Below are 27335 nucleotides of genomic sequence, written 5' to 3' on the forward strand. Positions count from 1 at the left end.
CCCCCTTTTTTTACTTCAAACTAGTCTTGCTTGGTTGGAGCAATTTTACGTAACACATTTGCGACGGGCACTGTAAACATATAATATAACGAACATTATGTAATATTGGAAGACACAGAGACTAAACAAGACACGTTACACGACCAAAATGACCAATATATATTGTAGTTGAAGTACAGTTATCCATGACGAATTATTAACTGCAGGGGAAGGAAGGAAGAAGACAATGAAAGGACATAAAGAGGAAGAGCAAATAAAGAAAAGCGTGCTACCGACTCCCGAGACAATTATGAGATGCTAAAAGAAAATCATTTACTTAATTGGGTATATGATTATGTAGTTAGCTAGAAACTAATTTCACTATGAAACTTTGAAAACGTTTACCACAGTCTCTTATCGCGTTTTGTAGAGAGAAAGAGTCCAAAATGCATTGGCTAAAGAAGAAAGAGGAGGATGGGAGGATATTTTTTTGCACTTTAAATATTATCACGATTTAAGAGCTTCTATATTGAATCCCACACACCATTTTGATAAGGGGAACCCTTATTCTCTCCTTCACATGCTCAGATACAAGATTTTGAAGAGGCGAGACTGCCCTACACATAGATTCAGCAACCATGGAAGCAATTGCACAGTATGTTGAATTAAGGTTGCAAGAAAACACACAGAGCTTGGAGAAGACGAAGGAAGTTCAAGGCACACAACAGAGAGTGTATTACTTAGTGTCACACAATGGAAAGATCAATAGCCCTAGAATGATGGGCGTATATACAATGCACAGGGGGGAGGCGGAGGGGGGGGCTCCTAGTGAGAGAAAAAATGCCCTGGCAGTCCTAAGTGTACGTGTTCACACACATCACTACCACATGTATGTGATAACAAATCCCCCTTGGAGTGATGCGGTGAACGAGAGCTGGCACATAGAGTAAAGCAAAGTGCCATGCCCTAAGGACATGATCAAAAACAAAGGGGAGTAAGCCCAAAGATTTGCAAAATGCTTCAAAATTCTCATGAAACAATGCCTTTGTGAAAATATCTGCAAGGTTGTCCTGTGTTGGCACGTAAGACAAGCTGATCTCTTATGCTGAGAGCCTCTCCCTGACATAGTGATAAAGCACCTCAATGTGCTTTGTGCGAGCATGAAAAGTTGGGTTTCTTGCAACTGCCAATGTGTTCTGACTATCAGTGTAGATAATGTTGGCAATGTCCTGTCCAACACCCATATCGGCCATTATAAGGCGTCTGAGCCATACACATTCAATCGTAGTTGTGAAGACTACCATGTACTCAACCTCCCAACTAGAAGTGGCCACAGTAGGTTGCTTCTTGCTCAACCATGATATACATGAACTACCAATTATGAAACAAAAACCACTTGTGAACACTCGTGTGTCAAAACAACCAGCCCGATCTGAGTGTGAAAAAGCATGGAAGTCTGGCGGCAACCTTGAGATAAAACAAGCCAAGATGTCAAGTGCCACTCAAGTAGTGAAAAATCCTCTTGACATCCTGCCAATGCTTAGAGCGTGGGCTATGCATAAATCTGTTGACCTGTGAGACTGCAAATTGAATAATCGGCCTCGTGTTGCATACATAAATGAGGCATCCAACAACAGTTTGGTAAAGAGTGACATCTGCAGGATCACTAGCATCATGAAGACTCAATTTCAAACTCAATTTCAAACTTGTTTGCATAGGAGTGGCTATAGGTTTGCAATCCTCAAGTCCAAACTTACATAGAAATGTCTCTGTGTAACTTTTTTGACACAAGGCAATAGCACAATCGCACTGCTTAAACTGTATACCCAAGTAATGATGCAATAGCCCCAAATATTTCATCTTGAAAGTAGCATTTAAATGAGCCTTAAATTTAGCAATATGTCTCTCATTTGGTCCAATGATCAGCAAATCATCCACATAAAGAACCGTAATGAGAAGTACATCACCCCCCTCACGCTTTACATACAATATGCTTTCTGTAGGGGACTATTACGAAAGCCTCATTTGACCAAATGAGTGTTAGCATTCTCATACCAAGGACGAGGAGATTGCTTTAACCCATACAAAGTTTTGTTACATTTGCACACTTTATCCTCTTGTCCTTTCTTGACAAAACCGCGAGGCTACGTTACATAAACTTCCTCAAATATTTCACCATTCAATAAAGCACTAACAATGTCTGATTGATGTACATACCAACCAAAATGAGCTGCCAATGCACATAGAAAACGCACAATAGTCATACGACAAGTGGGAGCAAAAGTCTCTTCATAATCTATGCCTATTTGTTGTGCATAACCCTTTGCAACAAGTCAAGCCTTATAGCAATCAATCTCACCATCCGGCTTGCATTTCAACTTGTAAACCAACTTTGTATCAATGGCCTTTTTCCCAGGAGGCAAATCACATAAAGTCCATGTGTCATTTTCTATAAGTGCATCGCTTCTGATTGCATGGCCACCATCCAATTTTTTGAATTCTGTGGTTTATCAAAAGATAGAGGTTCCTCAACATCATGTAAGCTAGATACAGCCAAAGCATAACAATCTGATGCATAAGATGCATGGTGAGAGCTTGAACGAGTGCGACTAGACAAAGGTGCATCCAATTTACTATCATGCAATGTATACACCAGCCATTTTGGCATACCTCTAGCCTGCTCATTTTTAGCCCTTTCCTTAACAAGTACATCATGTACATCTGCATCAATAATAGACTGATCTTAACATTTTCATGTTAAATACATGAGTGGCACACATCATTAGGAAAAATATGAACCCTCTAGGGACCCTTTGGAGTTAAGGTTAATTAGAGGCCAGCCAATGAGAAGAGGGTAGAGGACACACTCTATGCCCTCAAAAATGTAGGGGGACAAAGTAGTTTGATATATACTTCTTAATGGGCTCTTACCTAGTGAGAAGGGGAGGGGGGGGAGTGGGCCATATGGAACCTCCAAATTCCCTCCTTTTTGATCCGGTTTTGAAAAAATCCCAAAATTTTCAAAACTTAAATCTTATCTTCTTAAAACTCCCCTAAATCTATTTTATGGTCAAAAAAGAATTTTTTAACCTCAAAAAGTCAAAACGTGCACACAAAAACCCTAAAATTCAATTTTTTTTTTAAAAAAAAGAAAAATCTATTTTTACTATCCAGAACCCCCAAAAGTAGTCCTTCGGCTAAAAGTGATTTTCTCTCTCTAGAACCCCTTTTTCAACCCCTCCTTGATTGCAATCGTCACACTCATCCTCTACTCCAACACTCTCTCTCTACACCATCTCCATTGTTGCAGCAAGGAAGCTCCTGTCTTCTCCCCTAGAACCTTCCATTGCCACACCAAGCAAGGGTTATCCACCTTCTCCTCCCATTTCCACACCAAGCAAGGGTTAACCACCTTCTCCTATCACTTTATCCCACCTACATTGTAGCAACAAACAAGGTCCTGCTCCTCCTCCTAATTTTCTTTGTTCAACCATGGCCATCTCTACTTCGCAAAGGTGGCCAAAGGATGAGGTCACAACACTTGCATGCCACAATACTAGAGGTATAGATGATGAGTGGGTGCCACAAGAGTTCACCAAAGGTGCTTGGGTATACATGCAACATCTGATATTGGCCCTCATCGTGTGCAGAATCTTGTAAACTTGGATCATCATTGGAAAGGAAAGCTCATTGGCTTCAAGAACCGCAAAGACAAGGGGACCATAGCCATTGTGCAACATGTTTTCTCAATGTCAAGCATGCAATTGCAACAACCACCTCGATTTCCAACACATTGTAAGTACATGTTTTGAGAATACTAAGCTAGGTGTGAAATCACAGTGTAATGTTATTATGGACTCATACTTAATATTTGCCATGCATTTATAGTCATATTTTCATCCACGTTGGTGAAGGAGCAATCACTACATAGTCTCTCTAGCACATTCAATGCTATACATGCGGAAATTGGAGCAACAATGTTCGCCCATCTTTTCCCAGCCAAATTGGTTCAAAAAAGGATTTTCTTCTATTCTCACTCCTATATTGTGCCTACTTCTACACAAGAGTTTGGAACGCTTGAACCCATCAAAGTAACTTTCTTATTAAGTATGGAGTGGTTGGTGCCAGATTTGTGGTCGACAGCATCTTTCAAGCAAAAGATGATAATAGACGTCCAAAACTCTTTCAAATACTCTAAAGCTTCTAGGTCTGTGGGTTTAAGTTGGTGTTTGCCTATTTTAAAGAGTTTGGATTTGTGGAGACTACCACAATGCTTGTATGTAAAGATGTGCATTATGAGGAATTAGGAAGGCTTTTAGAAGAGGACTGGGGTTTTGTGGAGGGCATGCACAATGGGGACCAGTACCGTTGTAAGGTTGGAGCTTCAGGTATTGGAATGTACTATTTGAAATTTCGCACCTCCTTGTACATACAATTCCACTATGATCGTTGGATGTGCAAGCTTGGAGAGTGGACTCCATTACAGAGTGTAGACGGCGCTATTGCAAGCTTTGACATTGCAGTGAAGATGCCCAACAATGCTTTGGAGGCAATCCAAGTGAACAAGCATTGGAATCTCGGTAAAATGTGCCAGAACATTTGGTTATTATGGGTTTTGAGGCCCTTCAACAAGCACAATTTTGTTTACAAGGTCACAAGGTGAGAATCCTTCCACCACATTTTCAATACATCATAGTTTGTTGATCATTGGATGCTTATTGTAATGAATGTCCGCAGATTGGGAAGAATATGAAAGACAAATTGAAGGTCGAGGAGGACTGGGGGATGGATGGAACTATGCTATCACTCTTATAACTTTGTAACTCTTGCAATTTTGAAAACAATCCCCGATGTTATCAACATGATTTGCTTCGGCAAATCATGTCTTTGAATATAATTTTTTTGCATTGAGATGAGAGATCATTTTTCGATGAAAGTGCCTCTTTTTTTTTTAACTGTCTTTTAAAAAGGGGCCATTATAAAAGGGGGGCCACATAACTCATTCACTATTTTCACTTTTGCAACTCTTGAGCTCCTCCACTCTCTATCTACACCCTAGGCTAGGCATGGATGCTTCCACAACCTCTATATCTGCACCCATATCCACCCCTTTGTCACTCTTCATCCTCTTCCTTGAGGACACCAAATACAAAGGGAAGTTGGACCTCCACACCTTTTTTACTCATCTCCCTGACCTTAACGCCACAATTGCCCTTCACATGGATGCATTTGCCAAGATTTTTGCATTCATGGAGGAGCACATCATAAAATATTCCGTATCTATCTCCGCACATGCAGGGATTTGGGTGCCTTGCAATCTTTTGTGCTACATAGACAAAGATGATCGCCCATTCTCCAAGCGGTTGCAATGATTCCAAGAAATTGCCACCGATGCAGGCCATGTCTTGGATGAGCAAGCGCCAGGGATGTCAGCGTTCAAGAAGCACAAGTTGGGAGTGAAGTACCTTTCTCAGCTAGCAATATTTATGTTCTTGGTGAGCGAGGAACCTGATTTGGAGGAGCTTCGCTTACCACACCTTCACGTTGGGTCCTTTATCAAGGACACCAAGGAGCAGGAGGTTATCCCCATGAACCTTGCAGCACAAGGAAATACACTTCAGCTCGAGTACCCTAAGGGGCTTGAGGAAGTGGTCAAGAAATCCATCATTGTGGCTGGCCCTAGTGACACTCCAGTGTCACTACCATTGACGGATATGGCTATCCCAGAGGTAGAAATCAACCGCTTCTCCTCAGTGATAGTGGATGGGGAGGAGTATGTGTTTATGCATGATTTGGAGAAAGCATTTGGCCTCCGCATGGATGAATTCTTGAGCATGCTATGCAATAGCACCAAATGTCTCTTAGAAAATACGCCAGATTCCCTAGAAAGCAAGCTCTTGCCACTTGGGGACTCTGTTGTTGACACTATTGCAGTTGTATGTGCAGAGGTCCTTACAGCAGAGAAGTTGCATGTGTCTGAGGAAGAATTCCAAGCCACGCAAGCCAAGGTTGAGGCCGCTTGGATGCATATGCCACTATGCAACCCCCCATCTGATGATCTAAAGCTCGTAGCTGTGGTGCATGGGAGCATTGACTTGGATGGAAAGGGAAACACGGAGGAGGAGGACAAGGAGCAGGAGGTAAACTCTATCCTAATTTTCATGTTATTTTTTAATCCTTCATTGTCTTTTTTCTCAATCTTTATTGGTTTATGACAGGACGTTGTGGAGGTTGATGATTTTGTTGCAAGGACGGTTGGTAAGCGGACGGGCTTTGGACCTCAGTCCTCCCTTGCGCATTACCTAGGACAACTTCCCCCTAGCGATGTGGCCATTATCCATAATGAATTTATTCCCCAAGCCCATTTTATGACTTGGTCGCTGAAAGCTTTGAGCAAGTTTTTGTGTTTGAGCACCATTGCTCAAACTGTGCATCTTGTGTTCCTAGTGCGTAGATCCTTTATATGCACAGCATTTGGCACTGGCTTCCATGGTAAAGTGCTTGTCTAGATAGGGATACATGCTTCCATTGGCTCAACTGATCACCCAAAGGCCATAGCGCAATCCCTTTTGATTGGGGAGTTGCCTTACACGCAAGATAGGCGCCAGGAAATGGTCGAGAAAATTATGAAATCCTCAGATACATGATGTAAACACTACAAGAGGCTATTAATATTAGCGACGCTCACACAGCGACGCTCAAAAAAAAAATCCCTGCGTCGCTATGAGCGTCGCAATTTTACTTGTAAATTTGCGACTCTCATAGCGACGCCGGCTGGGCTAAAAAAAATAACAGAGAGCGCCCAAAAACTCAGATCTCAGATCTGAGTTTTTCGGCGCCCTCAAGCAAGGAGCAGGTAACGCTCTCCCTCTCTCTCTCTCTCTCTCTCTCTCTCTCTCTCTCTCTCTCTTTCTTCTCCACACACACACACACACACACACGAGGAGAGGAAGGAGAGCCAGGTATGCTCCTTCCCTCTCCTCACTCTCATGTTCCCTTCCCCTCTTTCTCTCTCCCTCTCTCTCTCTCTCTCTCTCTCTCTCTCTCTCTCCCACACACACACACACACACACACACACACACATAGTGTTTTTGAGAGAGAGAGAGAGAGAAAGAGTACAAACATAAACAAAAACGCACACACACATACATAAACAAAGAATGCACACACACATTGAGAGAGGAAAAGAGAGAGAGAGCATGCATAAACAAAAAACGCACACATTGAGAGAGGAAAAGAGAGAGAGAACATGCATAAACAAAAAACGCACACATTGACAGAGGAAAAGAGAGAGAAAACATGCATAAATAAAAAAACGCACACACATTGAGAGAGAAAGAGAGAGAAACTAATTTAACGTCGTAGGAAACTAATTAAAATTAAAAGACCTAAAGATCTAGCCGACGAGGAGTTGAACTCAAGACCTATTATTCAAGAGGGAAATGGCATAACCAATCTATCATACTTGGCATGGGTGATAGAAAGGTTATACCATTTATCTCTTTTTATTGGCACACACATCCACACACGCGCACACACACAAGAAGAAGAGAGTTATAACGTCGTAGGAAACTATCCTAAAAGACGTTAAAGATTAGGTTAGATGTAGACTTACGTTAAATTAGATTTAGGTTTATTTAAGTTAAATTAGATTAGATTTAGGTTTATTTTTAGTTAGATTTACATTTATTTACGCTAGATTTAGATTTACGTTATATTAGATTAGATTTAGGTCTCCATAGACTGCGATGCCTGCATGAAGCGGGTGAAGAAAGCCCTCAATGGAATATAGGGTATTGCTGCCTTCACTCATGGTGGGCTCCGTCGATCCAAAAGTACTGGTGAAATGTCTTCAGAAGATAGGGAAGAAGGTGGATCTTCAGGGCGGCAAGAGTCACTACATCCCCGACAATGACCATCTAGACAACCTCTAGTCATTCAATAGCAACTTCAAAGTTAGTAACAAGAGCAAGAACGGTCCAAAGGGCCAATTGCTGTCGTCAGATGTGGATGGAGATGAGGCAGCGTCACCGCCGGAAGTTAACTCTCACATCTTTAGTGATGAGAATGCCAACTCTTGCCGAGTTATGTGAAAAATTATGTGTTAAATCAGTTTTAAGATTCTTATAATCCCTGTTAGTTTAGTTCTTTGTTTTTAATATGACATAATTTACGTTAGATTTAGATTTATGTTATATTAGATTAGACTTAGGTTTATTTAGGTTTACCCACACACACACACACACACACAAGAAGAAGAGAGTTTTAACGTCGTAGGAAACTATCCCAAAAGACGTTAAAGATTAGGTTAGATGTAGACTTACGTTAAATTAAATTTAGGTTTATTTTTAGTTAGATTTACGTTTATTTAGATTTACGCTTATTTACGTTAGATCGATTCCACGCAAGAATTACTTATGGTTTAGGGTTTAGAGTTAGATGAACAGTGAAAAGATCTACTGTGAAAAGATGTTAAGATGCTGTGAAGTGCTACAGCTAGAGAAGAGGCAAAGGGGTTTTGTCCACTACATGCAGTATCATGTAGACGTGGGTCTGTAGATTTCTTGTACCCACAAATATAGGTATTGACCAATAAAGACGAGATTATAACCCGGTGGTTCTGATCTCCGTGCACCTCTAGACCGAGGTGTGCGGGGATTGGACATGACTAGAGAATGTGAGGTAGAGAGAGAGAGAGAGAGAGAGAGAGAGAGAGAGAGAGAGAGAGAGAGAGAGAGATAAGACGAAGAATGCCAATAGAATATTCAATTTGTTGTCCACGTTATAAGATTTTTATCCTCATTATGAGTAGTGACGAGGATGTGGGACCGTCCAACCGAAACACCTATCTCTCAACGAGGGTCTTATGTCCTTGTAATCAATGCAAGCATGCTGTACGACGGACAAAATATGTTTCTTTGCAGCACGTTCGCAAATTTGGCGAGTTCGATCCATCTATTATAGATCGAGTTGTTGCCAATTATAACTCGTCGGACTCTGACACTGGCCAACAAGCAGCAATTTTGCAACCCAATAGACGTGTTCGTAGGCGCTTTGGTCAAGCAGCATATGTGAGGCCACAAGATGTAGCCTCTGACAGCTCGGGGGATGATCATGCAGAGCACATTCCCAACGAGGCAATGTTTGAGCCCGAGATTGATGAAATGATCGAGACGATCATGGATTCAGAAAGGCTTATCTATGATGATATGAAAAGTGAAGCCGATACGCCATTGTATAATGGAGCACGTATGTCTAGATTGAAAGCACTCCTGGTTCTTCTCAACATGCAAGCAAAGTTTGGATGGAGTGACACTAGCGTCATAGCGCTTTTCAGGTGATCTATTACAATTAGTTTACTTTAATAAAACTCTAAATGTATAATGATCTGATAGATTTTTACACGACTGTATCGTATTTTTATGTTGTGTAGATTGCTTAAAGAGCACATACTACCAGCTGACAATGTGATGCCAGGTTCCCGAGATGAAGCAAGAAAGATTTTGTGAAACTTGGGGATGGATTACAATTCTATCCACGCTTGTCCTAATGACTGCATTCTTTTCAGAGGGGAATACATAGACATGGAGAAGTGTCCGAAATGTGATTCCAAAAGATATCGAGTAGATCTCCACGGGACAAAAATTCCACAAAAGGTTTTGCGACATTTTCCTCTGCTTCCTCACATCAAGCATTTCTTCGAATGTAAGTCCATGGCCGCCCTAGTATCATGGCATGAGGAGAATAAATCTTCGGATTGTGTGCCACGAAATCCTTCAGATTGCGCAGCCTGGAAACATATAGATGGAACATGGTCGAATTTTGCCAGGGAAGCTCGAAATTTGCGCTTAGGCCTGGCTATGGATGGCGTAAATCCATTTGGTCAAAGATCAACATCTTACAGTGTATGGCCCGTTGTCATCGTCAACTACAACATTCCCCCGTGGTTGACTACGAAGAAGGGGCACCTATGGCTAAGCTTGATTGTGCCAGGGCGATATAAAGTGGAGAATATGGATGTGTATCTTCGTCCACTATTGGAAGAGCTACAACAATTGTGGATTGGCATAGAGGTGGTGGATATGAGCCGACACACAGGACGACAGAATGATTTGATCAGAGGCATTCTAATGTGGACCATGCATGACTATCCCGGGCTAACAGAATGCTCAGGTGATCTATTGACACTCCTCACTCAGACACTGTAAATCTTGTTTTTTCCCATAGTTGATCTATTATCATGTGTATACATGCAGGGCTTCAAACAAGCGGATACAGAGCATGTGTCACATGTGGACCTAGACTGAATGCACGTAGGGCGCCCTCACTGAAGAAGAAAATCTACGAAGGTCATCAAGCGTATCTTCCAGAGAATCATGTGTTACACGACGGCTTTTTGGGAAGAGAGCCACCAAGGATGTCTGCACAAGCATGGTTAGAGCAGAAGGAGATGTGCGATGACGGATTGCCTCCAGGGATGAAGAGACTATCTCTATGGTACGAGTTACCATACTGGCCCCGACTCATGATCAATCACTTGCTCGATCCAATGCACATATTCAAGAATGTGGGTAATCTACTATGGGACCATCTGACCGGCAAGAAAGATACTTTGGGAGCCAGAGTTGACCTTAGAAATGTGGATCGTATGGAGCAATATTGGCCGCAAACAGCGTCTGATGGATCGATAAAACTCCCTAAAGCACCATGGATTTTCACAGGAGCCCAAGAACGCAAAGTAAAAGAGACCATTCGATCTTTGCGGACCCCCACTGGCGTAATGCACTCGCTCCGAACGTGTTTTACTAAAGAAGGAAAGCTTACCGGTTTGAAGTCACACGATTGGCATAAAATGTGTCAGGTACGTTCATAGTGGACTTTAATATCATTGCATAAAATGTGGACTTTAATATCATTGCTGCACATACTTTACAGTTTATTTTAACGGTTGCCATTGAGGGATGTTTGTCTCTCGACATCCGTAACACAATCCACAAACTTGCAAAGCTGGTGCAATGGATCTCACAAAAGGAGATCAACGTAGACTCCATACCATTCGCCAAACTAAATGCTGCGGATCTTGTGTGCATGTTTGAGAAACATTTTCCTACTACCATGCAAAACATTCAGGTGCATCTTCTTGTTCACATAGTTGATGAGGTGGAAATAGCTGGCACAGTTCATTCCAGATGGATGTTCTTCTTAGAACGTTTCATGAAAACGCTTAAGGGATATGTGCGTCAAAAAGCACGTCTGGAGGGTAGCATGGCAGAAGGTTGGTTGGTATCAGAGTCCCTAGTGTACATTGGAGAGTGGCTAGATGGATTTGATAAAGCCCGGGACATGCTATGGCGAACCATAGATGATGAGCGCATATCTGGGATTGTCATGTGCAATCTCGGTGTTGAGAAGAAGATGACGGAAGATCTAGAGGCTAAAAGCAACCGATTTTGCATGCTTCACAATCCAGTGATGCAAAAGTGGATTTCACAATATGAGGATGCAAACCAAGAGCGACAAAGGGCACGAATCGAGTGGAGACGGGGAAGACGACCAACGATGCACTATCCGATAGGTCTGGAGAGCCTACCAACATTCATGAGCTTAAGATGGTTGCACAACCAATTGAAAAGCGCACAACAATGCGGTGACGAAGTGACTGAGGAAGAGTGGGAGTACTCTCGGGGTTGCGCGACCAAGGTAAGTTTGCAATGTACGACTAGCTAGTGACTTTATTTCTAAACGTTCGAACGGCCACTCATAATCTTTGTTCGTTGTAGTATAAGTCATACACAGCAGCATGGTGTAAAGGTCGACATTTTAGGGTGGAACGGATCGACAAAAAGCGTTTTACTCAAGATTGTGGAATCATGGCAAAATTTGAACAGTCTAGTCGACGACGTTCTTCTGATGCAGATCTTGTGGTGGCGGAACTCACTTACTTCGGCACGCTACAAGAGATTTTGAGGATCGATTACAGAGGATTTTTTGTCGACTTGTTCGACGTGCAATGGTTCAAGATAATCATGGAGGGTCGCAACGCTACTGTGCGTAGAGGAGAGTCTGGTTTTCTTGAGGTGGATTCTACTAAGAAATGGACTGACCTAAGAGACACTTTTGTACTACCCGAGCATTGTGAACAAGTGAGTATGTAAATAGTTAACATCCCCCTTTTACAAGTTATGTGCTTGAAAGCTCTCATGTAAGTTATGTGGCTCTGGCAGGTAATATTTCATTCTACAAAGTCTACATCAAACTGGTGGTACGTCATAGAGGTAGCCCCTTGTAGTGCAAGGACGTATGAAGGCTACCATGTGCCAATCACAACGGCATCAATGGAGGAGATCAGAGAAGATGCTCAATCAGAAGCCGCTGCGGTGGTGCCAGACGAGCATCAAGATGCTACTACTCTATATGGGGTGCATGTAGAGGAGCTACAAAATGAAACAGAGGATATGTGTTTAAACGGAGAGCTCTATATAGATATAGGAAGTTATGCTGAGTTATGCAAGGATGAGAGAGAGATCTCTTAAAGCCACAAATATTGTATTTGAACAATTTTGCTCCGTGTTGTAAAAGCTCTGGCTCTCTAAGTACCTTCCATGGTGTATAACGCTCTTTTCTACTCGCGCTCACATCTTTTGATTGAAAATTCTGAGTTTTCGACTTGCCTCTTCTATCACTCAATTCATTGCGTCATTGTATTTATATGCGTCATTACGTCATTGTATTTAATGGTCTTTGCGTCATTGTCTACTCTATTCATTCAATATTAAGTTTAAATATTCGTGTGTTTAATGCAGGTATGGATGATGAGGAGTTTCTTTCTTCTTTGTCACTGCAGCAGAGACAGTGGTACGTGGAGCGTCATCGCTCTGGCGCATCATCGCGCGTTCCTACTCCATCCGCATCTCCCTCTCTTTCGGAGCATTCGACGCGCTCCGAAGCTTCGATGTCGACGAGACGATCTTCACACTCGTCTAGACACCGGCGCTCTAGTGGTGGCGGTGGCGGTTGTTGTGGGGATTCCGCCGCCGATGCCTCCACACCGCCTCGTGTTCGACGAGGCTCTTTACCCTCCCCTTCTTTGCCTGCCCCCACACCAGCCACAGCATCGCCATCTACGCCAGGTTTTGCGCGGCTGACTATTCCTAGCAGCTACACACCTCTACCTACTCCGCCAGGAGCCACCCCACTCGACACTCCTCGCTTCGGGGCCCAGACGCCGGTGGAGACACCTGACGTCCGTACCCCCATCGACTTCAGCGGCGGCATCATCATGGATGATGACGGCAAGAAGGTGATCTCGCGCATGCGTGGTGTTTGCTCTCAGCTGTTTAGACACTACATACTAAACAAATGGAGTGAAGTACCAAGTGATTTAAAAGACAGAGTCATCAGCATACTTCATGATGAGTTTCCCGTTCGAACACGGGATCAGCGCTTCAATGAAGACCTGATGAAGATTCGTATGCGCGAATATTGCAAACACAAGCGTTTCGAAGTGCAAAAAGCAATCAAGCATGGGTGGAACAGGCCAGATTGGCTGGCCAAAGAAGATTGAAAGAATGCGAAGAAAGCAGCGCGCGAGAATCCCGACAAGTGGAAGCAACAAAAGGATGCAGCCAGAGCGCGAGTAGAGGCAAGGAGCTCGCACCACTTGGGGAGCGGTGGATGGGCATCATTTGAGGCGGATTTTGTAAGTTTTTTTGCATTGCTCTTTATGTTCGATAGTTTAGGGTTTATGAGTTTTTTAATTCTAACATAATGAAATCTTTGTATGTTTTGACAGTGGTCGATGACAAGACGTGATCCCACACCGTACGAGCGCGAGTACGCAGGCAGGAAGGGCTTAAATGCCTTGATGGACATTCTCAGTTCTCGCGGCGGCATGGTTAGTATTAGGGTTTACTCTTTTCTATTTTTTGTATTGTTTTATAAATGTCGTTATATGTTTATACTTACTGAAAACTGTCTTATTGTCTTTTTTTGCAGAATCCGACAGATACGCCGCTTGGACGCGATGAGACGTCTGACTAGACGACGTCAGTTTAGCCGTAGCTAGATAGCATTAGTTTAGGGTTTCTCATAGCTTATGTATCATGAGACGGATTTTATACGTCTTTTTGAACCATGTGTATTATTACATTTGTCACCGCAGTTCATTTTGCCAATCAATTCTTTATGCCTATGATGTTGTACAATTGTCATTATTACATGTTCCAATCAATTCATTTTGCCTGTGATGTGTACAATTGTCAATTTTACGCTTGTCAATTTTGCAAACAATGCGTCTTGTGGGTGACTATTTTGGGTCTATTATCTACCCTTGCACGTTTTTTAAAAAGTGAATCAAGTACAATATGGTTGATGGGTGGCAGGGCATTCAATGCCCTGTCACCAAAAAAAAATTCTCTCGGGCGTCGCTATAACCGTCGCTATGTATGGCTCTGGAGCGTCGCTATAACCGTCGCTATAGACTTCTGTGTAAACGTCGCTATGAGCGTCTCTATATAGCGACGCATATAGCGACGCTCTCGTAGCGACGCTATTAGTGACGGTTTTAGCGACGTCGGGGGTTATAAAAACCCAGTGTATTTCCGTCGCTAACAGCGTCACAAGAGCACACAACCTCTTGTAGTGAAAATCACCTTTTTGGAAGTAATAAAAAATATTCCGAATTGTCTCTCTATCTTGTACATTCTTCTAAATGTGATTTGTCAATCTTGAAAATTGTTGTAATTGGTGATATATTTCAATAAGCTGTGTCTTTTTTGCTTGAAGTAACAACACAGTGGAAGTTGGATGCACATGATACTTCTTTCAACTTACCTTAATACTGGGGAAAGTATAAAACACATCTGAGTGAAAATAAGTGGTTTCTCTAAAGTAATGATGCAAAACCAATTGCTTTCACTTAATTTATGTTTTTAAAGTATCCTGGGGGGTAGAGAAGCCTACCAGGTGCCAAAAAAAGGGTGGCCACAAGGGCGCGCAAATGGCCCATCCATCAATTTTGGATGGCCAATTTGCGCGCCCTTGTGGCCACCCTTTTTTTGGCATATGGAGCATATGTTTTCTCTCAAGGACACTAGAAAAGGTGAAATCCTCTGAATTTAAGTTTTCAAGCACATTATCACCTGCTTCAGCTCTACCTAATACATCTCTGCACCAAAAGGCCCAATTACATTGGACATTTGAAAAATATAATTTAATGTTGCATAGACACTTGGTTTCACAATATGTTAACTTTTTTGATATCCTATGGGGTAAACAAAGCTTGAAATTGCCAAAAAAAAAGGGTGGCCACAAGGGCGCGCAAATGGCCCATCCATCAGTTTTGGATGGCCAATTTGTGCGCCCTTGTGGCCACCCTTTTTTTGGCATATGGAGTATATGTTTGCACTCAAGGACACTAGAAAAGGTGAGATCAACTCTGAATTTAAGTTTTCAAGCACACTATCACCTGCTTCAGCTCTACCTAATACATCGCTACACCAAAAGGCCCAATTACATTGGACATTTGAAAAAATCTAATTTAATGTTGGATAGACACCTGGTTTCATAATATGTTAATTTTTTTGATATCCTATGGGGTAAACAAAGCCTGAAATTGCAAAAAAAAGGGTGGCCACAAGGGCCACACATGGATAATAGACACAGTAGACACAATTGTTGATCATATTGTCATTGCAAAGTCATCTCATTATAAAGATAAGGGTGTGCAATACAAAAAGAGGGGTAACTTCAGCTAATGCTCGAAGTCTCGTCCAATCGACGTGCAAGCTGCATATCTTTTGGATGTATTGTCACTTGCTTTGCATGAATGGCGCATAGGTTGGTATCTTCCAACACCAAAATGATGTGGGCCTCTGCGGCTTCTTGAATAGCCTCTAGCGCTATTGCTTGCATTTTATACTGATTTCCATAGCTTTGAAGCACCTCCTTCACTGTGCGAGCAAAGGGGGGGGCGTCAAATTAAAAGCTTTGTAGTCTTCTGATAGTAACGGATTTTCGCGAATGTCCTTGCTATTTTTCAGTGCCGATGTGGTTGTCTTGGGGGCACTTGCTTGCACATTTGTTGGCTGGCGGCGTTTAGGCTTAAAAACATTGACTTGTGCCTATTTACATGCTTAGGTCCTGGATCTATAACCTCTTCTGATTCATCCTCTTCCCTTGGCTCCCGATCTTGTGCTGTGGGGAGAGCTCCTGGCCTGAAGGCACTGTCTTCCCCCCAACGGGCACCCGGTGTGTGCGCGGTATATCAGCTCGCTACCATGGTGGCTCTGTCTTTGATTCAGTGTCTGTATGAACCAGTCGAGTCCTAGATGGCCCTGCTTGTGCGCAATGGATCCTCCCTATCAGACTCTCGTGTTTACTGGGCCTCTTCTTCTCTCCAATGCTGGATGCGTTGCTTCATTCTTTTTCTAGGTGTTTGTTCTTGTGGACGTGAAGATTCTACAGCCCTCAATGACTCTGGTGCCCTACTACCAAGCCCACTGCCAAAAGAGTTCCTGGAACGGCCAGGTGTTCGTGGCCGTTTTCTTATGCCTTTAAGCCATTCTGGCTTCTCACATCCTTGGAGGGTGTTTTTGTTGGTAGGCGGATGCTCTTTCACAGTTTGTTTGGTGCGTGCCATTTGGTATGGTAAGAGCTCACATATTCTTAAGAAATGAGTGGTTTATGAGAGCATGCAGTATTTATAAGGGCCCATTTAAAAAGGGCCCTGTTCACACTAATTTTGGAAAAGAACTATTATTTTTTAAATGAACATGTCGTTAAGAGTTAGACCCTGCATTCACGTGTAGTGACTCGCGCAGAATCCACTTTGACCCTTGCCACACTCTGCATTGCCACCATGCAGCATGCTTAGCGGAACCTTGCGACATTTGCCACTTGTTGCTATGCTTTTGACAACTCATTAGGAAAAAAATGGACTCTCCATGGGCCTTGTAAGAATCCCTAATTTAAAGGAAGCCTGCCAAGATTAAGGGGGACGAAGGCTTTGAATGGGGCTATTTTGGTAGGGTCTCCTCCATCTTTGACCCCTAAAAAGGTAGGGGGGGGGGGGGGGGGAGGGGTAACCATTTAAAAAGTAGGGAAGGGGGGGGTAAACCATTTGAAAAGTAGGGGGGTAGGGGGTCTTCTCTCTCTAACTTTTTGGCCAATTTTTAAGTGGCCTCTTAACTCTCCCATGCCACCTAAGCAAATCCGTGGGTCAAAGAGGTAAAAAAAATGACTTTTTTAAAACTCTTTCAAAAAAACTCTATTCCCCCCTAAAAAGTACCCTCAACATATACACATAATTAAAAAAAGATTTTTAAGTTAAATTACTCAAAATTCAACATTTTTTGACTCCCTCCAAACTTTTAAAAAATTCCCCCCAAAATTGAAAACTTTCCCTCCTAATCTAAGCTCCTCTCCTACACCCATCCCCCTTGCACCTGCACCTGCTGCTGCACCTACACACCCATCTCTCCATCCTTCAAGCTCCATCTCTCCATCCTACAATGCCTCTTGACGACGTGACCAATGTCCCAGCAAGCTCTTCACGCGGTAGGTCTCCAGGGCTTTTCCTACACCTACCTCAAGAGTATGTTCCGACAAAGAAAACATGCTTGGGTACATTACGTTCAGCCAACGAATGCCGCGCTCAAGGGGAGAAGAATGTGGATCTCTGGACAGACGGATGCTTGTATCCAAAGGATCCTTCTATCAATGTTCATCCGTCTTTTACAAACATTCCATCACTGTTGCAATACGTTGGAAATGGAGAGCAAGGTTTGTTGGGCTACTGCAAGAGACTCAACAAACACGAGATTGTGCAGTCCGAGATCTACTTGCGTCATTGGCAGTTGCTCAATGGGAGTTTCCACAATCTTCAAGATCAGATGCAAACAGCTACTAGTCCGCTTGAGGAGGCAAAGAGCACCATCACAACCAAGGAAAATGTAATTAAAAAGCTTGAGGATACTCTTTCACACATGAAGAGTACTGCCATGGGAGGTAGGGTGAGGAAACGAGAGTTGTCCGAAATTCAGACTCTTGCACCACGTGGAGGTGCAAGAAAACGAAGGGTGAAAGCTATGAGGTAACATGTTTTGTCCCTCATGTTGTTTAAGTCTAATACGGCTCATCATTGTTGTTTTGGGCAATAGGAACTTCGTCCAAGAAACGTGCGGCGGTGAGAATGCGGAAGCTAGGGCTACTTTACTTCGTTCTTGTTTCAACAAAGAGGATTTTATTGGGATGCTTGATGCTCCAGAGGCAAAACACTTGAAAGACGCAATCACTAAGAGAGTTCTTAGTGATTTTTCTAATATTGTCACTGATCTAGATGTTCAGGATATTTGTGATGCTGTTGGGGTTAGTACCAAGGGCTATCAAGCAATACATCAAGTGTTAAAAGATGCATTAAGAAGTTGAGGAGTCACGGAAAACCTATTCCCACTTCCTCACAGAGTGCAGATTGCCAAGAAGGTGTCAAATGAAGATGTTGTTCACCGATTAGGGGACTACTTGTATATCGAAGACACGATGCCTCTTCAGCCGCTCCGTAGCAAATCACAAGGAAGGAAGGGCTGCAGGAAGGGAAGCGGTGTTGTTTCTAACAGTGTGTTGCGGACCGAAGGGTTTGTTTACACCAAATTCAACAATATCTTTGTGGACTTGATACGATTGCAGCAGTCCATGGTTGTTTTCTACAATTTGAGTGATGCAGGTTAGTTTAGAGTTGCCTACATGCTCTATGATGTGTCATAACAAGCATTCTACTGGTATCAGAGCTCAGGTCGAGGCTCGGGGCAGCACTGCAGGAGGCTAGAGTCACCAGCTCAGATTGGAGTGAAATTCGACAGGCAAAGACACGGCCCCAAATCTTGTGGGAATCCCGTAGGGCTTGGTGTGCTCAGAATTTCATTCTGAGGTCATCTCGGTTACCGTTCGGCTTCGACAAAGTTCTACGCATGCCATTTTTGACTACGTGGTCTCAGCGGGTGCAGATCCGACTCTGCAAATTTGGGGTTTTCGGCCTACGACTGCAGGTGCTGAGGATATCGACACTCCCCGAGTGTTGATTTGTGGTTTTCTACACATCGAAGGACGGCTCACAGTTCTTGGAGGCGTGTCACATACAACACGGGCGCATCTACACACAGATTGTAGGCGACATCCACTAGTTCATCAGGTAGCTTGTGTTTGCTGCTTGATATTCCAGATTTCATCCTGACATTGCAGGTACTTCCACATGGGATGTATTGTCAGAGATGATGTATGTCTGTTGAGGGTTTGCTGGCTGTGAGTCACGCAGCAAACAACCGCCACAGCGGTTACAGCATACAACGGTTACAGCATACAGTGGGAAATTTGTGGATGTATGACTTTGTGGGAAGTCTATATACTGTCAGATTTACTGCAGCCTTTGTTGAGGGTCGAGTGAGGTTTTATTGAGCTGGGGGATTCTCGAATGTTGAGATCCTTTCGGTGATACAGGTCTTGGAGCGATCCCTCGAGCACCCTTAGATAGGCAGCTAGGATGTATTGACTGTGAGTTAGACAGTTGGGATTGCATCTTTGCTTTATTGTCGTTGAGGCATTGTCGCAGTCTATGCTTATAGGACAGTGACAGGACAGTGAGAGACAGTACAGGTTTACCCGCAGCTTACAGTGTCAGAGAGACAGTGGTTTTTTGAGCTGTTTTTTGGTCTGTTTTTAGTACACCAGAGCCATTTTACAAAGGAGACTCTGCCAAAATTTCTGCAGAATCTGAAGCTTTCTTGGTTCATTTGACAGGTTGATATTGGTTCAGAGGTCAGTTTACAGGGGAAACTCTGCCGAATTTTTCCCAAAAAAGTAAACTACTATGAAGCGTAGCTATGGCTGGATCACATGACACTGCTCTTTACAATATCAAGAAGCTGGATGGAGCCAATTTCCCATTGTGGAAGAAGCAGATTTGGCACGTGTTGGTACAAAAGAAGCAAATAAAACCTATAAAGCTCAAGGGGATAAAACCAGAAGATATGGACGAAGATGAATGGAGCGAAATGGATGAATTGGCACTTTCTACCATTATGCTGACTTTGGCAGAAAACGTTTACTTCAATGTAGCAGACGAGATGTCGGCTTATCAAGCATGGTTAAAGCTGAGTGATCTTTACGAGAAGCAGAGTGCAGCTTCACAGGTATATTGGCTTAAGAAGCTTGTTGACTTGAAGATGAAAGAAGGGACACCTATGTCCAATCATCTGAATGAATTCAACACAATCTATAGTCAGTTGTCAGCTCAAGGTGTCAAGTTTGATGAACCTGTTAGAGCTATGTTCCTGTTGATCACATTGCCGAAAAGTTGGGACACTTTTCGCACAGTTTTGAGTAATTCTGCACCTCCAGATGGTTTGAACATAGCAGGTGTAGAAGGAAGTCTGCTTACTGAAGAAACCAATATAAAGACAATGGACAAAGGCAAAGGAACAGCCTCAGTTGTCAGGGGAAGGACCAAAGAAAAGTACAAAGGTGGAAAGAGGAATCAGTCTCGTAGTAAGTCCCGCAGTGCTAAAGGCAAGAGTGACATAGAATGCTACCATTGTGGCAAAAAGGGTCACATGAAAAGAGACTGCAAAGAATGGAAAGCAGAAAAAGGCAAAGAGAAAGCTGAAGACCATGGTGAGAAGAACAAGTCCTCAGTGAAGATTCAAGAAATAAATGTGACAAACACTGTTGCAGAGGATGACAGTCTAGTGTCAGGAGACATCTACTTCTTGAAGAATACAATGGACTCAGCTCTTCTCATAGCATCTGATGGAAATGCACTGAGTGACTGGATTATAGACTCAAGGGCATCACTTCATGTGTCTCCAAACAAGGAGTGGTTTACTTCTTATGTGACCACTAAAGATCATGTTCGGCTAGGCAATGGGCAGACATGTGAGATCTTAAGTGTTGGAGATGCTCAATTGAAGTTTCAGAATGGCTCTTCTTTCACGCTGAAGAATGTGAGACATGTTCCCGCAATTACAAAGAGCTTGATCAGCACAGGTTTACTTGATGATGCTGGCTACGTCACCATTTTTGGACAGAACATGTGGAAGACATCCAAGGGTTCTATGACAGTAGCACATGGAGTAAAGTCTGGAGGACTTTACATGATTTATGTATCATTAGGAGATTTCGGAGGTCTTTTGGAGGGCCTTTTGGTAGAGAGAGGAAAATAAGCTCCTCCAATGAGAGAAGAGCCTACGTTACGTAGAAAAATAGATTGATATTAACAAAAATATAAAAGGTGTCCCTCTTCTCATTTAATAATCTAGTGGTCCTTGAAGACGAGCACTCTCTTTTATTTAATGCGAGCACCTTTTTCAGAAGGTAGATGCGGTGCATTTGATACGGGATACGTCATCACTAGAACTCAAAAAGTCACAAAACTATCAAGTGGTGGAAGATTTTGAAACTTTTGATACTGCCAATGCGTCCGGAACACACATATCTCCTAGAAATGAATGTCCAATTGCCTCGCTTAAACATCCAAAGAGGCCAAAAATGTCAAACACCCCTAAAAGAACATTTTACTAACGGCGCACGAGGGGGCATTTCAAAATTTTGGAATGCCTCCTCGCGCGCCGTTAGTAAAAAGGCCATTTTTTCCTCTTTTTAGGGAGCTTTTTGAGAGGAAAATGTCCAAAAACCTCTAAAAAGGGGCTTTTTGGAATGATAAGTGTCCAAAAATCACTAAAAAGAGCTTTGTACTAACGGCGCGCGAAGGGGCATTCCAAAATTTTGGAATGCCCCCTCGCGCGCCGTTAGTAAAAAGGCCCTTTGTTCCTCTTTTTAGGGAGCTTTTTGAGAGGAAAATGTCCAAAACCTCTAAAAAGGGGCTTTTTGGAAAGATAAGTGTCCAAAAATCACTAAAAAAAGCTTTGTACTAACGGCGCGCGAGGGGGCATTCCAAAATTTTGGAATGCCTCCTCGCGCGCCGTTAGTAAAAGGGCCCTTTTTTCTTTTTTTTAGGGAGCTTTTTGAGAGGAAAATGTCCAAAAACCTCTAAAAAGGGGCTTTTTGGAAAGATAAGTGTCCAAAAACCCCCCAAAATAGGCTTTGTACTAACGGCGCGCAGAGGGGCATTCTAAAATTTTAGAATGCCTCCTCGCGCGCCTTTAGTAAAAAGCCCATTTTTTGGGGTTTTTTGATATTTTTTGCCTCTCCGGATGCCGGAATGAGACAAGTAGACATTCGTTTTTAAGGTATTTTGGCGTTCCGGATGCATTGGTGGTGTCAAAATCCTCAAAATCTATCACTATTTTATAGTTTGTGACTTTTCAACTTTCAGTGATGACGTAAGCTGCATTGAATGCACCGCACCTGCCTCCTGAAAAAGACGCTCGCATTAAATAAAAAAGTGACCGTTTTCAAGGAAGATTGGGAATATAAATCTACTTTTCAGAGTGTCTGGTTGTCCTTTTGGACGCACTCACAAGGTGCAAGTGCATTTTAAAAAAAGTTTCTAGAGAGAGAAATACAATTTCTTACAAGGCCCTCCAAATGACCTCCGAAATTTTCTAATGCACATGTATCTAAATATGTAATCAATGTAACCGAGTAGCCGAACGTTTCTTTGTGGCATAGCCGGCTAGGACATATGTCCAAGAAGGGAATGGAAATCTTGTCTCGTTCTGGTTATTTGCCTGGCTTTTCATTTAATGATTTTGAATTCTGTGAACATTGTCTGTATGGTAAGCAAACACAGCAGCCACATAAGCATAGAAGCAGTAGAAGAGATACACAGTTGGCACTTGTTCATAGTGATTTGTGTGGACCTATGCCTAACCTATCTCTAGGGGGAGCTTCTTACTTTATGACATTTATAGATGATTACTCGAGGAAAGTATGGGTTTACTTTCTCAAGCACAAGGATGAAGCGTTTAGTGTTTTCAAAACGTTTGTGACACTTGTGGAGAATCAGAGTGGCAAGAAGCTTAAATGCTTATGCACTGACAATGGTGGAGAGTATGTTTCAAAGGCCTTTCAGGACTTTTGTGAGTCAAAAGGTATAAAACGTGAACTTACTGCTCCTTACAATCCTCCTCAAAATGGTGTTGCTAAGAGGATGAATAGGACCATACAAGAGAAGGTCAGAAGTATGTTGTCTAATGCACAACTGCCAAATGGGTTTTGGGCTGAAGCTGTATCAACAGCTGTTCATCTTGTAAATAGATCTCCTAGCAAGGTTTTGCATAAGGATTTAGTGCCAGAGATTGTATGTTCAGGCAAAATGCCCTCATACAAGTATCTCAGAGTCTTTGGGTGTGAGGCATATACTCACGTTCCAAAGGAATTTAGGAACAAACTTGAGCCAAAGAGTAGAAAGTGCATCTTTCTAGGCTATGGTAATTCTGGTGAGATGGGGTACAGACTTTGGGATCCCGAATCCAGAAAGGTTGTCCGCAGCAATGATGTTCACTTTAATGAATCCAAATATCATTCTAAACCACAGAGGGTTGAGGATATTAGAAGAGTTGTCTTCCAAGAAGATGGACCTGCACGTGCAAGACAAAATGTCAGGGCTCAAGAGGAGCAAGGACAGGATAGAGTGGAACCACAGGTTGTGGCTGAGTCTGAGTCACCTATTGTGCGTAGATATGGACGTATCACGCGACCTTCTGATAGGTTTGTTCCATCTATGAACTATGTCATGTTGACTGATTGCAATGAGCCTTCATGTTACAAGGAAGCAGTGCAAATGAAGGACTCCGGGAATTGGCAATTGGCCATGCAGTCAGAGATGACAGCTCTGCATAAAAACAAGACATGGAAGCTAGTTAAATTACCACAGGGCAAAAAGGCTCTACCTTGTAAATGGGTTTACAGGTATAAGATCACCGCTCATGATAGTCAACCAAAGTACAAAGCAAGGCTTGTTGCCAAGGGCTTTAAGCAAGAACAAGGCATTGACTTTGATGAAGTCTTCTCTCCGGTGGTCAAGATGACTACATTGAGATGCTTTCTTGCATTGATTGCCATATTAGATTTGGTGTTGCACCAAATGGATGTCAAGACAACGTTCTTGCATGGTGATTTAGATGTGGAAATTTAGATGCAGCAGCCAGAAGGGTTTGTTGAGAAAGGCAAGGAAGATTGGGTATGCCAGTTGTTAAAGAGTCTTTATGGCTTAAAACAATCACCGAGGGCTTGGTACCATAAATTCCACAAGTTTATGCTTTCTCAAGGCTACAAACGTAGTGAGTTCGATCACTGTCTATATACAAAGAAGGCTAAGGATGGTAGTTGGCTGATCCTTATTTTGTATGTGGATGACATGTTGATTGCTGGCAAGCACTTGGAAGAAATTTCAGCTTTGAAGTCAAAGATGGCAAAATCGTTTGACATGAAAGACATGGGTGAGGCAAGTCATATACTTGGTATGCGCATTGAGAGAGACAGATCAAAGAAGTTGATTTGTTTATCTCAAATAGAGTATATTGACAAGGTTTTGCAACGTTTCAATATGGAGAAGGGAAAGGCACTAAGTGTTCCATTGCCACCATATGTGAAACTTAGCAAACAAGATTGTCCTGTGTCTGAGGAAGAACAGGCTGAAATGGATAAGATTCCATATGCGTCTGCAGTGGGTAGTTTGATGTATGCAATGATTGCTACTCGCCCAGACATTGCATTTGCAGTGGGAGTAGTAAGTCGATACATGTCAAACCCAGGCAAGAAACATTGGGAGGTAGTGAAAGGAATATTGAGATACCTGAAAGCTACAAAGAGTATGCGTATATACTATGGGAGTCAGGAGCTAAGTGTAAAGGGTTTTACAGACTCAGATTATGCAGGTGACTTAGACAACCGAAGGTCTACGTCAGGGTATGTTTTTACATTGGCTGGTGGAGCAGTATCATGGCGTTCTAGATTACAAGATTGTGTTACTCAGTCTACTACAGAGGCTGAATATGTTGTAGCATCAGAGGCATGCAAAGAATCAATTTGGCTTAATCGACTAGTAACAGATTTGGGAATCAAAGAAGAGATGCCTGTGTTATATTGTGATAGTCAAAGTGCTATACAATTGGCCGCAATCCAGTTTATCACTCAAAGACAAAGCATGTGGATGTGAAGTATCATTTCATCAGGGAAATGCTCGAGGATAAGCAACTTCAGCTTGTCAAAGTTCACACCACAGAAAATTCTGTTGATCTACTTACAAAAGGACTTCCCTCAGAGAGCTTTGAGCATTTTCGCAAGCAGTTAGGTGTAGGGTAGTACATCACTTCTCTACATCTCTTGTATATTAGCTTGTATAGTAGCTTCTCTCACACTTAAAGTACCACATTGGACTTTAAGTGGGAGGTTGTTGGGGTATAAAGCCCAATGTGGTCGCCCAGGTAAGTGGGCGGGCCGCCAGGTATGTACACATATTCTTTTGTAAAAACCTAATAAGAACTCACTATGCTCTACACATTACAGTAGAGCGAGTTCACCATATCGTCGTTCTCTTCTTCTCGCACTCTCTCTCGCGTCGCACTTCCGCTCGTACTCCTTCAGAGAAGGCCTTCAGGGACCCATTGCCCTGGCTGGTTTGGTGACTCAACAATGAATCTCCCCATGCACGTGGAAATGTATGAAGTAATGTGCTCAAGAAATTGAGAGTGGAGGGTCAAGGTGGTTTCCAAATCGGGTTGGGTTGTGAAAAATGCTTGAAGCTCAGGGCGATTTGCATGCCCAACCTCAGTAAGGAATGCATCTAAAGCACTAGTAGCAGCCATTTCTTCTCTTTGCGTGATTGGGTATGCTAGGTCTCTCTGCAATGTTGGGATGAAAATGGTGAAATGAGGAGGTGGTCCTCCTTATATAGACATATTCCATCTTGAAAAAAAAAAATATGCATTTAAAAAATAAATTTACACCACCTTAAAACTCAAGTACAACACCTTAAAACTTTTCAAAATCTTTAATAAAATATCCAATATATAAACGATTAAAGTTACAAGCCAATTCACTTAGACAAGATGATTTCGTCTGTAGCCCAATATTTGTAAACAAGCATAGTGGCCTCCATCCGCCTTCCAATCTATACAACCAAAAATGGCCAATCAAAATACAAAAACCCACAAAAAATAAGAAAAGGTAGCTAAGCAAGCACAAAGCAGACCTTGCATTGTTCTAGTTTGAAACTTGCATTACCGACATCCTCGAATCCCATTATGACAAAGTCCAATGTGGATTCACTGCAACCACCTCCACCTCGTTATTGGGCATAAGGACACGAATTTCAAAAGATTGAATCTCTTCGGCTGTCAGCTGCAAGGGTATCCATTTGCCACGTTTGTGCATCCACCTCTCATAGCTAAACCGTGCATACAAGGTGCACCTTGCTTTCAAATACCGAAGGCAAAGCTGTGTGGGGGACACATTGCACTTATAACGGTCACCATCATGCAAATCGTCAACATAGCCCCAATTGACACCTAGAATGGTGTCCATTGCATCTATGTCAACTTCTTTGCAAACAAACATTGTTGGTGTTTCTACAATCGGCAGAGAGCAGAATGCATGCACAAACAAATGAATGGGACAATGCCAACTGAGACCCACCGATCAGGTTGCCTTACCAAACTTTAGGGACCCTTGGAAATCTTGCAGCACCTTGCGCTTGAAAGAAAGCAAAGCCCAATGGTCTGGAGTTGGCCATTCTGCACTCTGCAATGAGGGTGTCTCCACGGCTTCTAACGTACCATAGCTTTGGCTTGACTTCGGCACCACGTACTTGTGGGAGTACATGAATATTCGCTTCTCGGTAAGTTTTTTCAATGAAACATTAGGAAACATAAGCTCCCCAATGTGAGCATGCACAACCATGAACGTGCCTGAGAGGCACTCAAGCGGCTGCTCCTCAACTAAGCTGGATGGAAAAACATCTTTGCAAATGCCCTTAGTTAAACATAATGATCACATAAACGTAAACATGACATATGCATGGGATAGCTAAACCATGAAAACTTACAATGAGGTGCAAATTGAGTTGAAGCTCTCTTGAGGTGGAGCTTAGCTGCACTGTAGACGTGTTGCACGATGGCCACCATTCCGGACTTTGTTTCTTTGAATGCCAATAGCCGGCCCTTCCAATGACGTTCCAATACGCCTCGACACCGTACGCGATGAGGTCCAGCACGTGACGGTTGCATGTAGATCCATGCACCCTTCTTGAATACTTGTGGGATCCATACCCCCTCTGAGTCTTTTGTGTTGTGCAACACAATCTCCTCTATCTCTGGTTTGGGCCGTCTATGCGTGGACATGCTTGGGAAGTTGGGCTTAGGAAGGGATTTGAAAGAGTTGAGTACTGAGGGGAGGGTGAGGT

Source organism: Adiantum capillus-veneris, chromosome 3, assembly GCF_014529385.1.
Source record: "Adiantum capillus-veneris isolate H3 chromosome 3, ASM1452938v2, whole genome shotgun sequence".
In the NCBI taxonomy this organism is placed as follows: Eukaryota; Viridiplantae; Streptophyta; class Polypodiopsida; order Polypodiales; family Pteridaceae; genus Adiantum; species Adiantum capillus-veneris.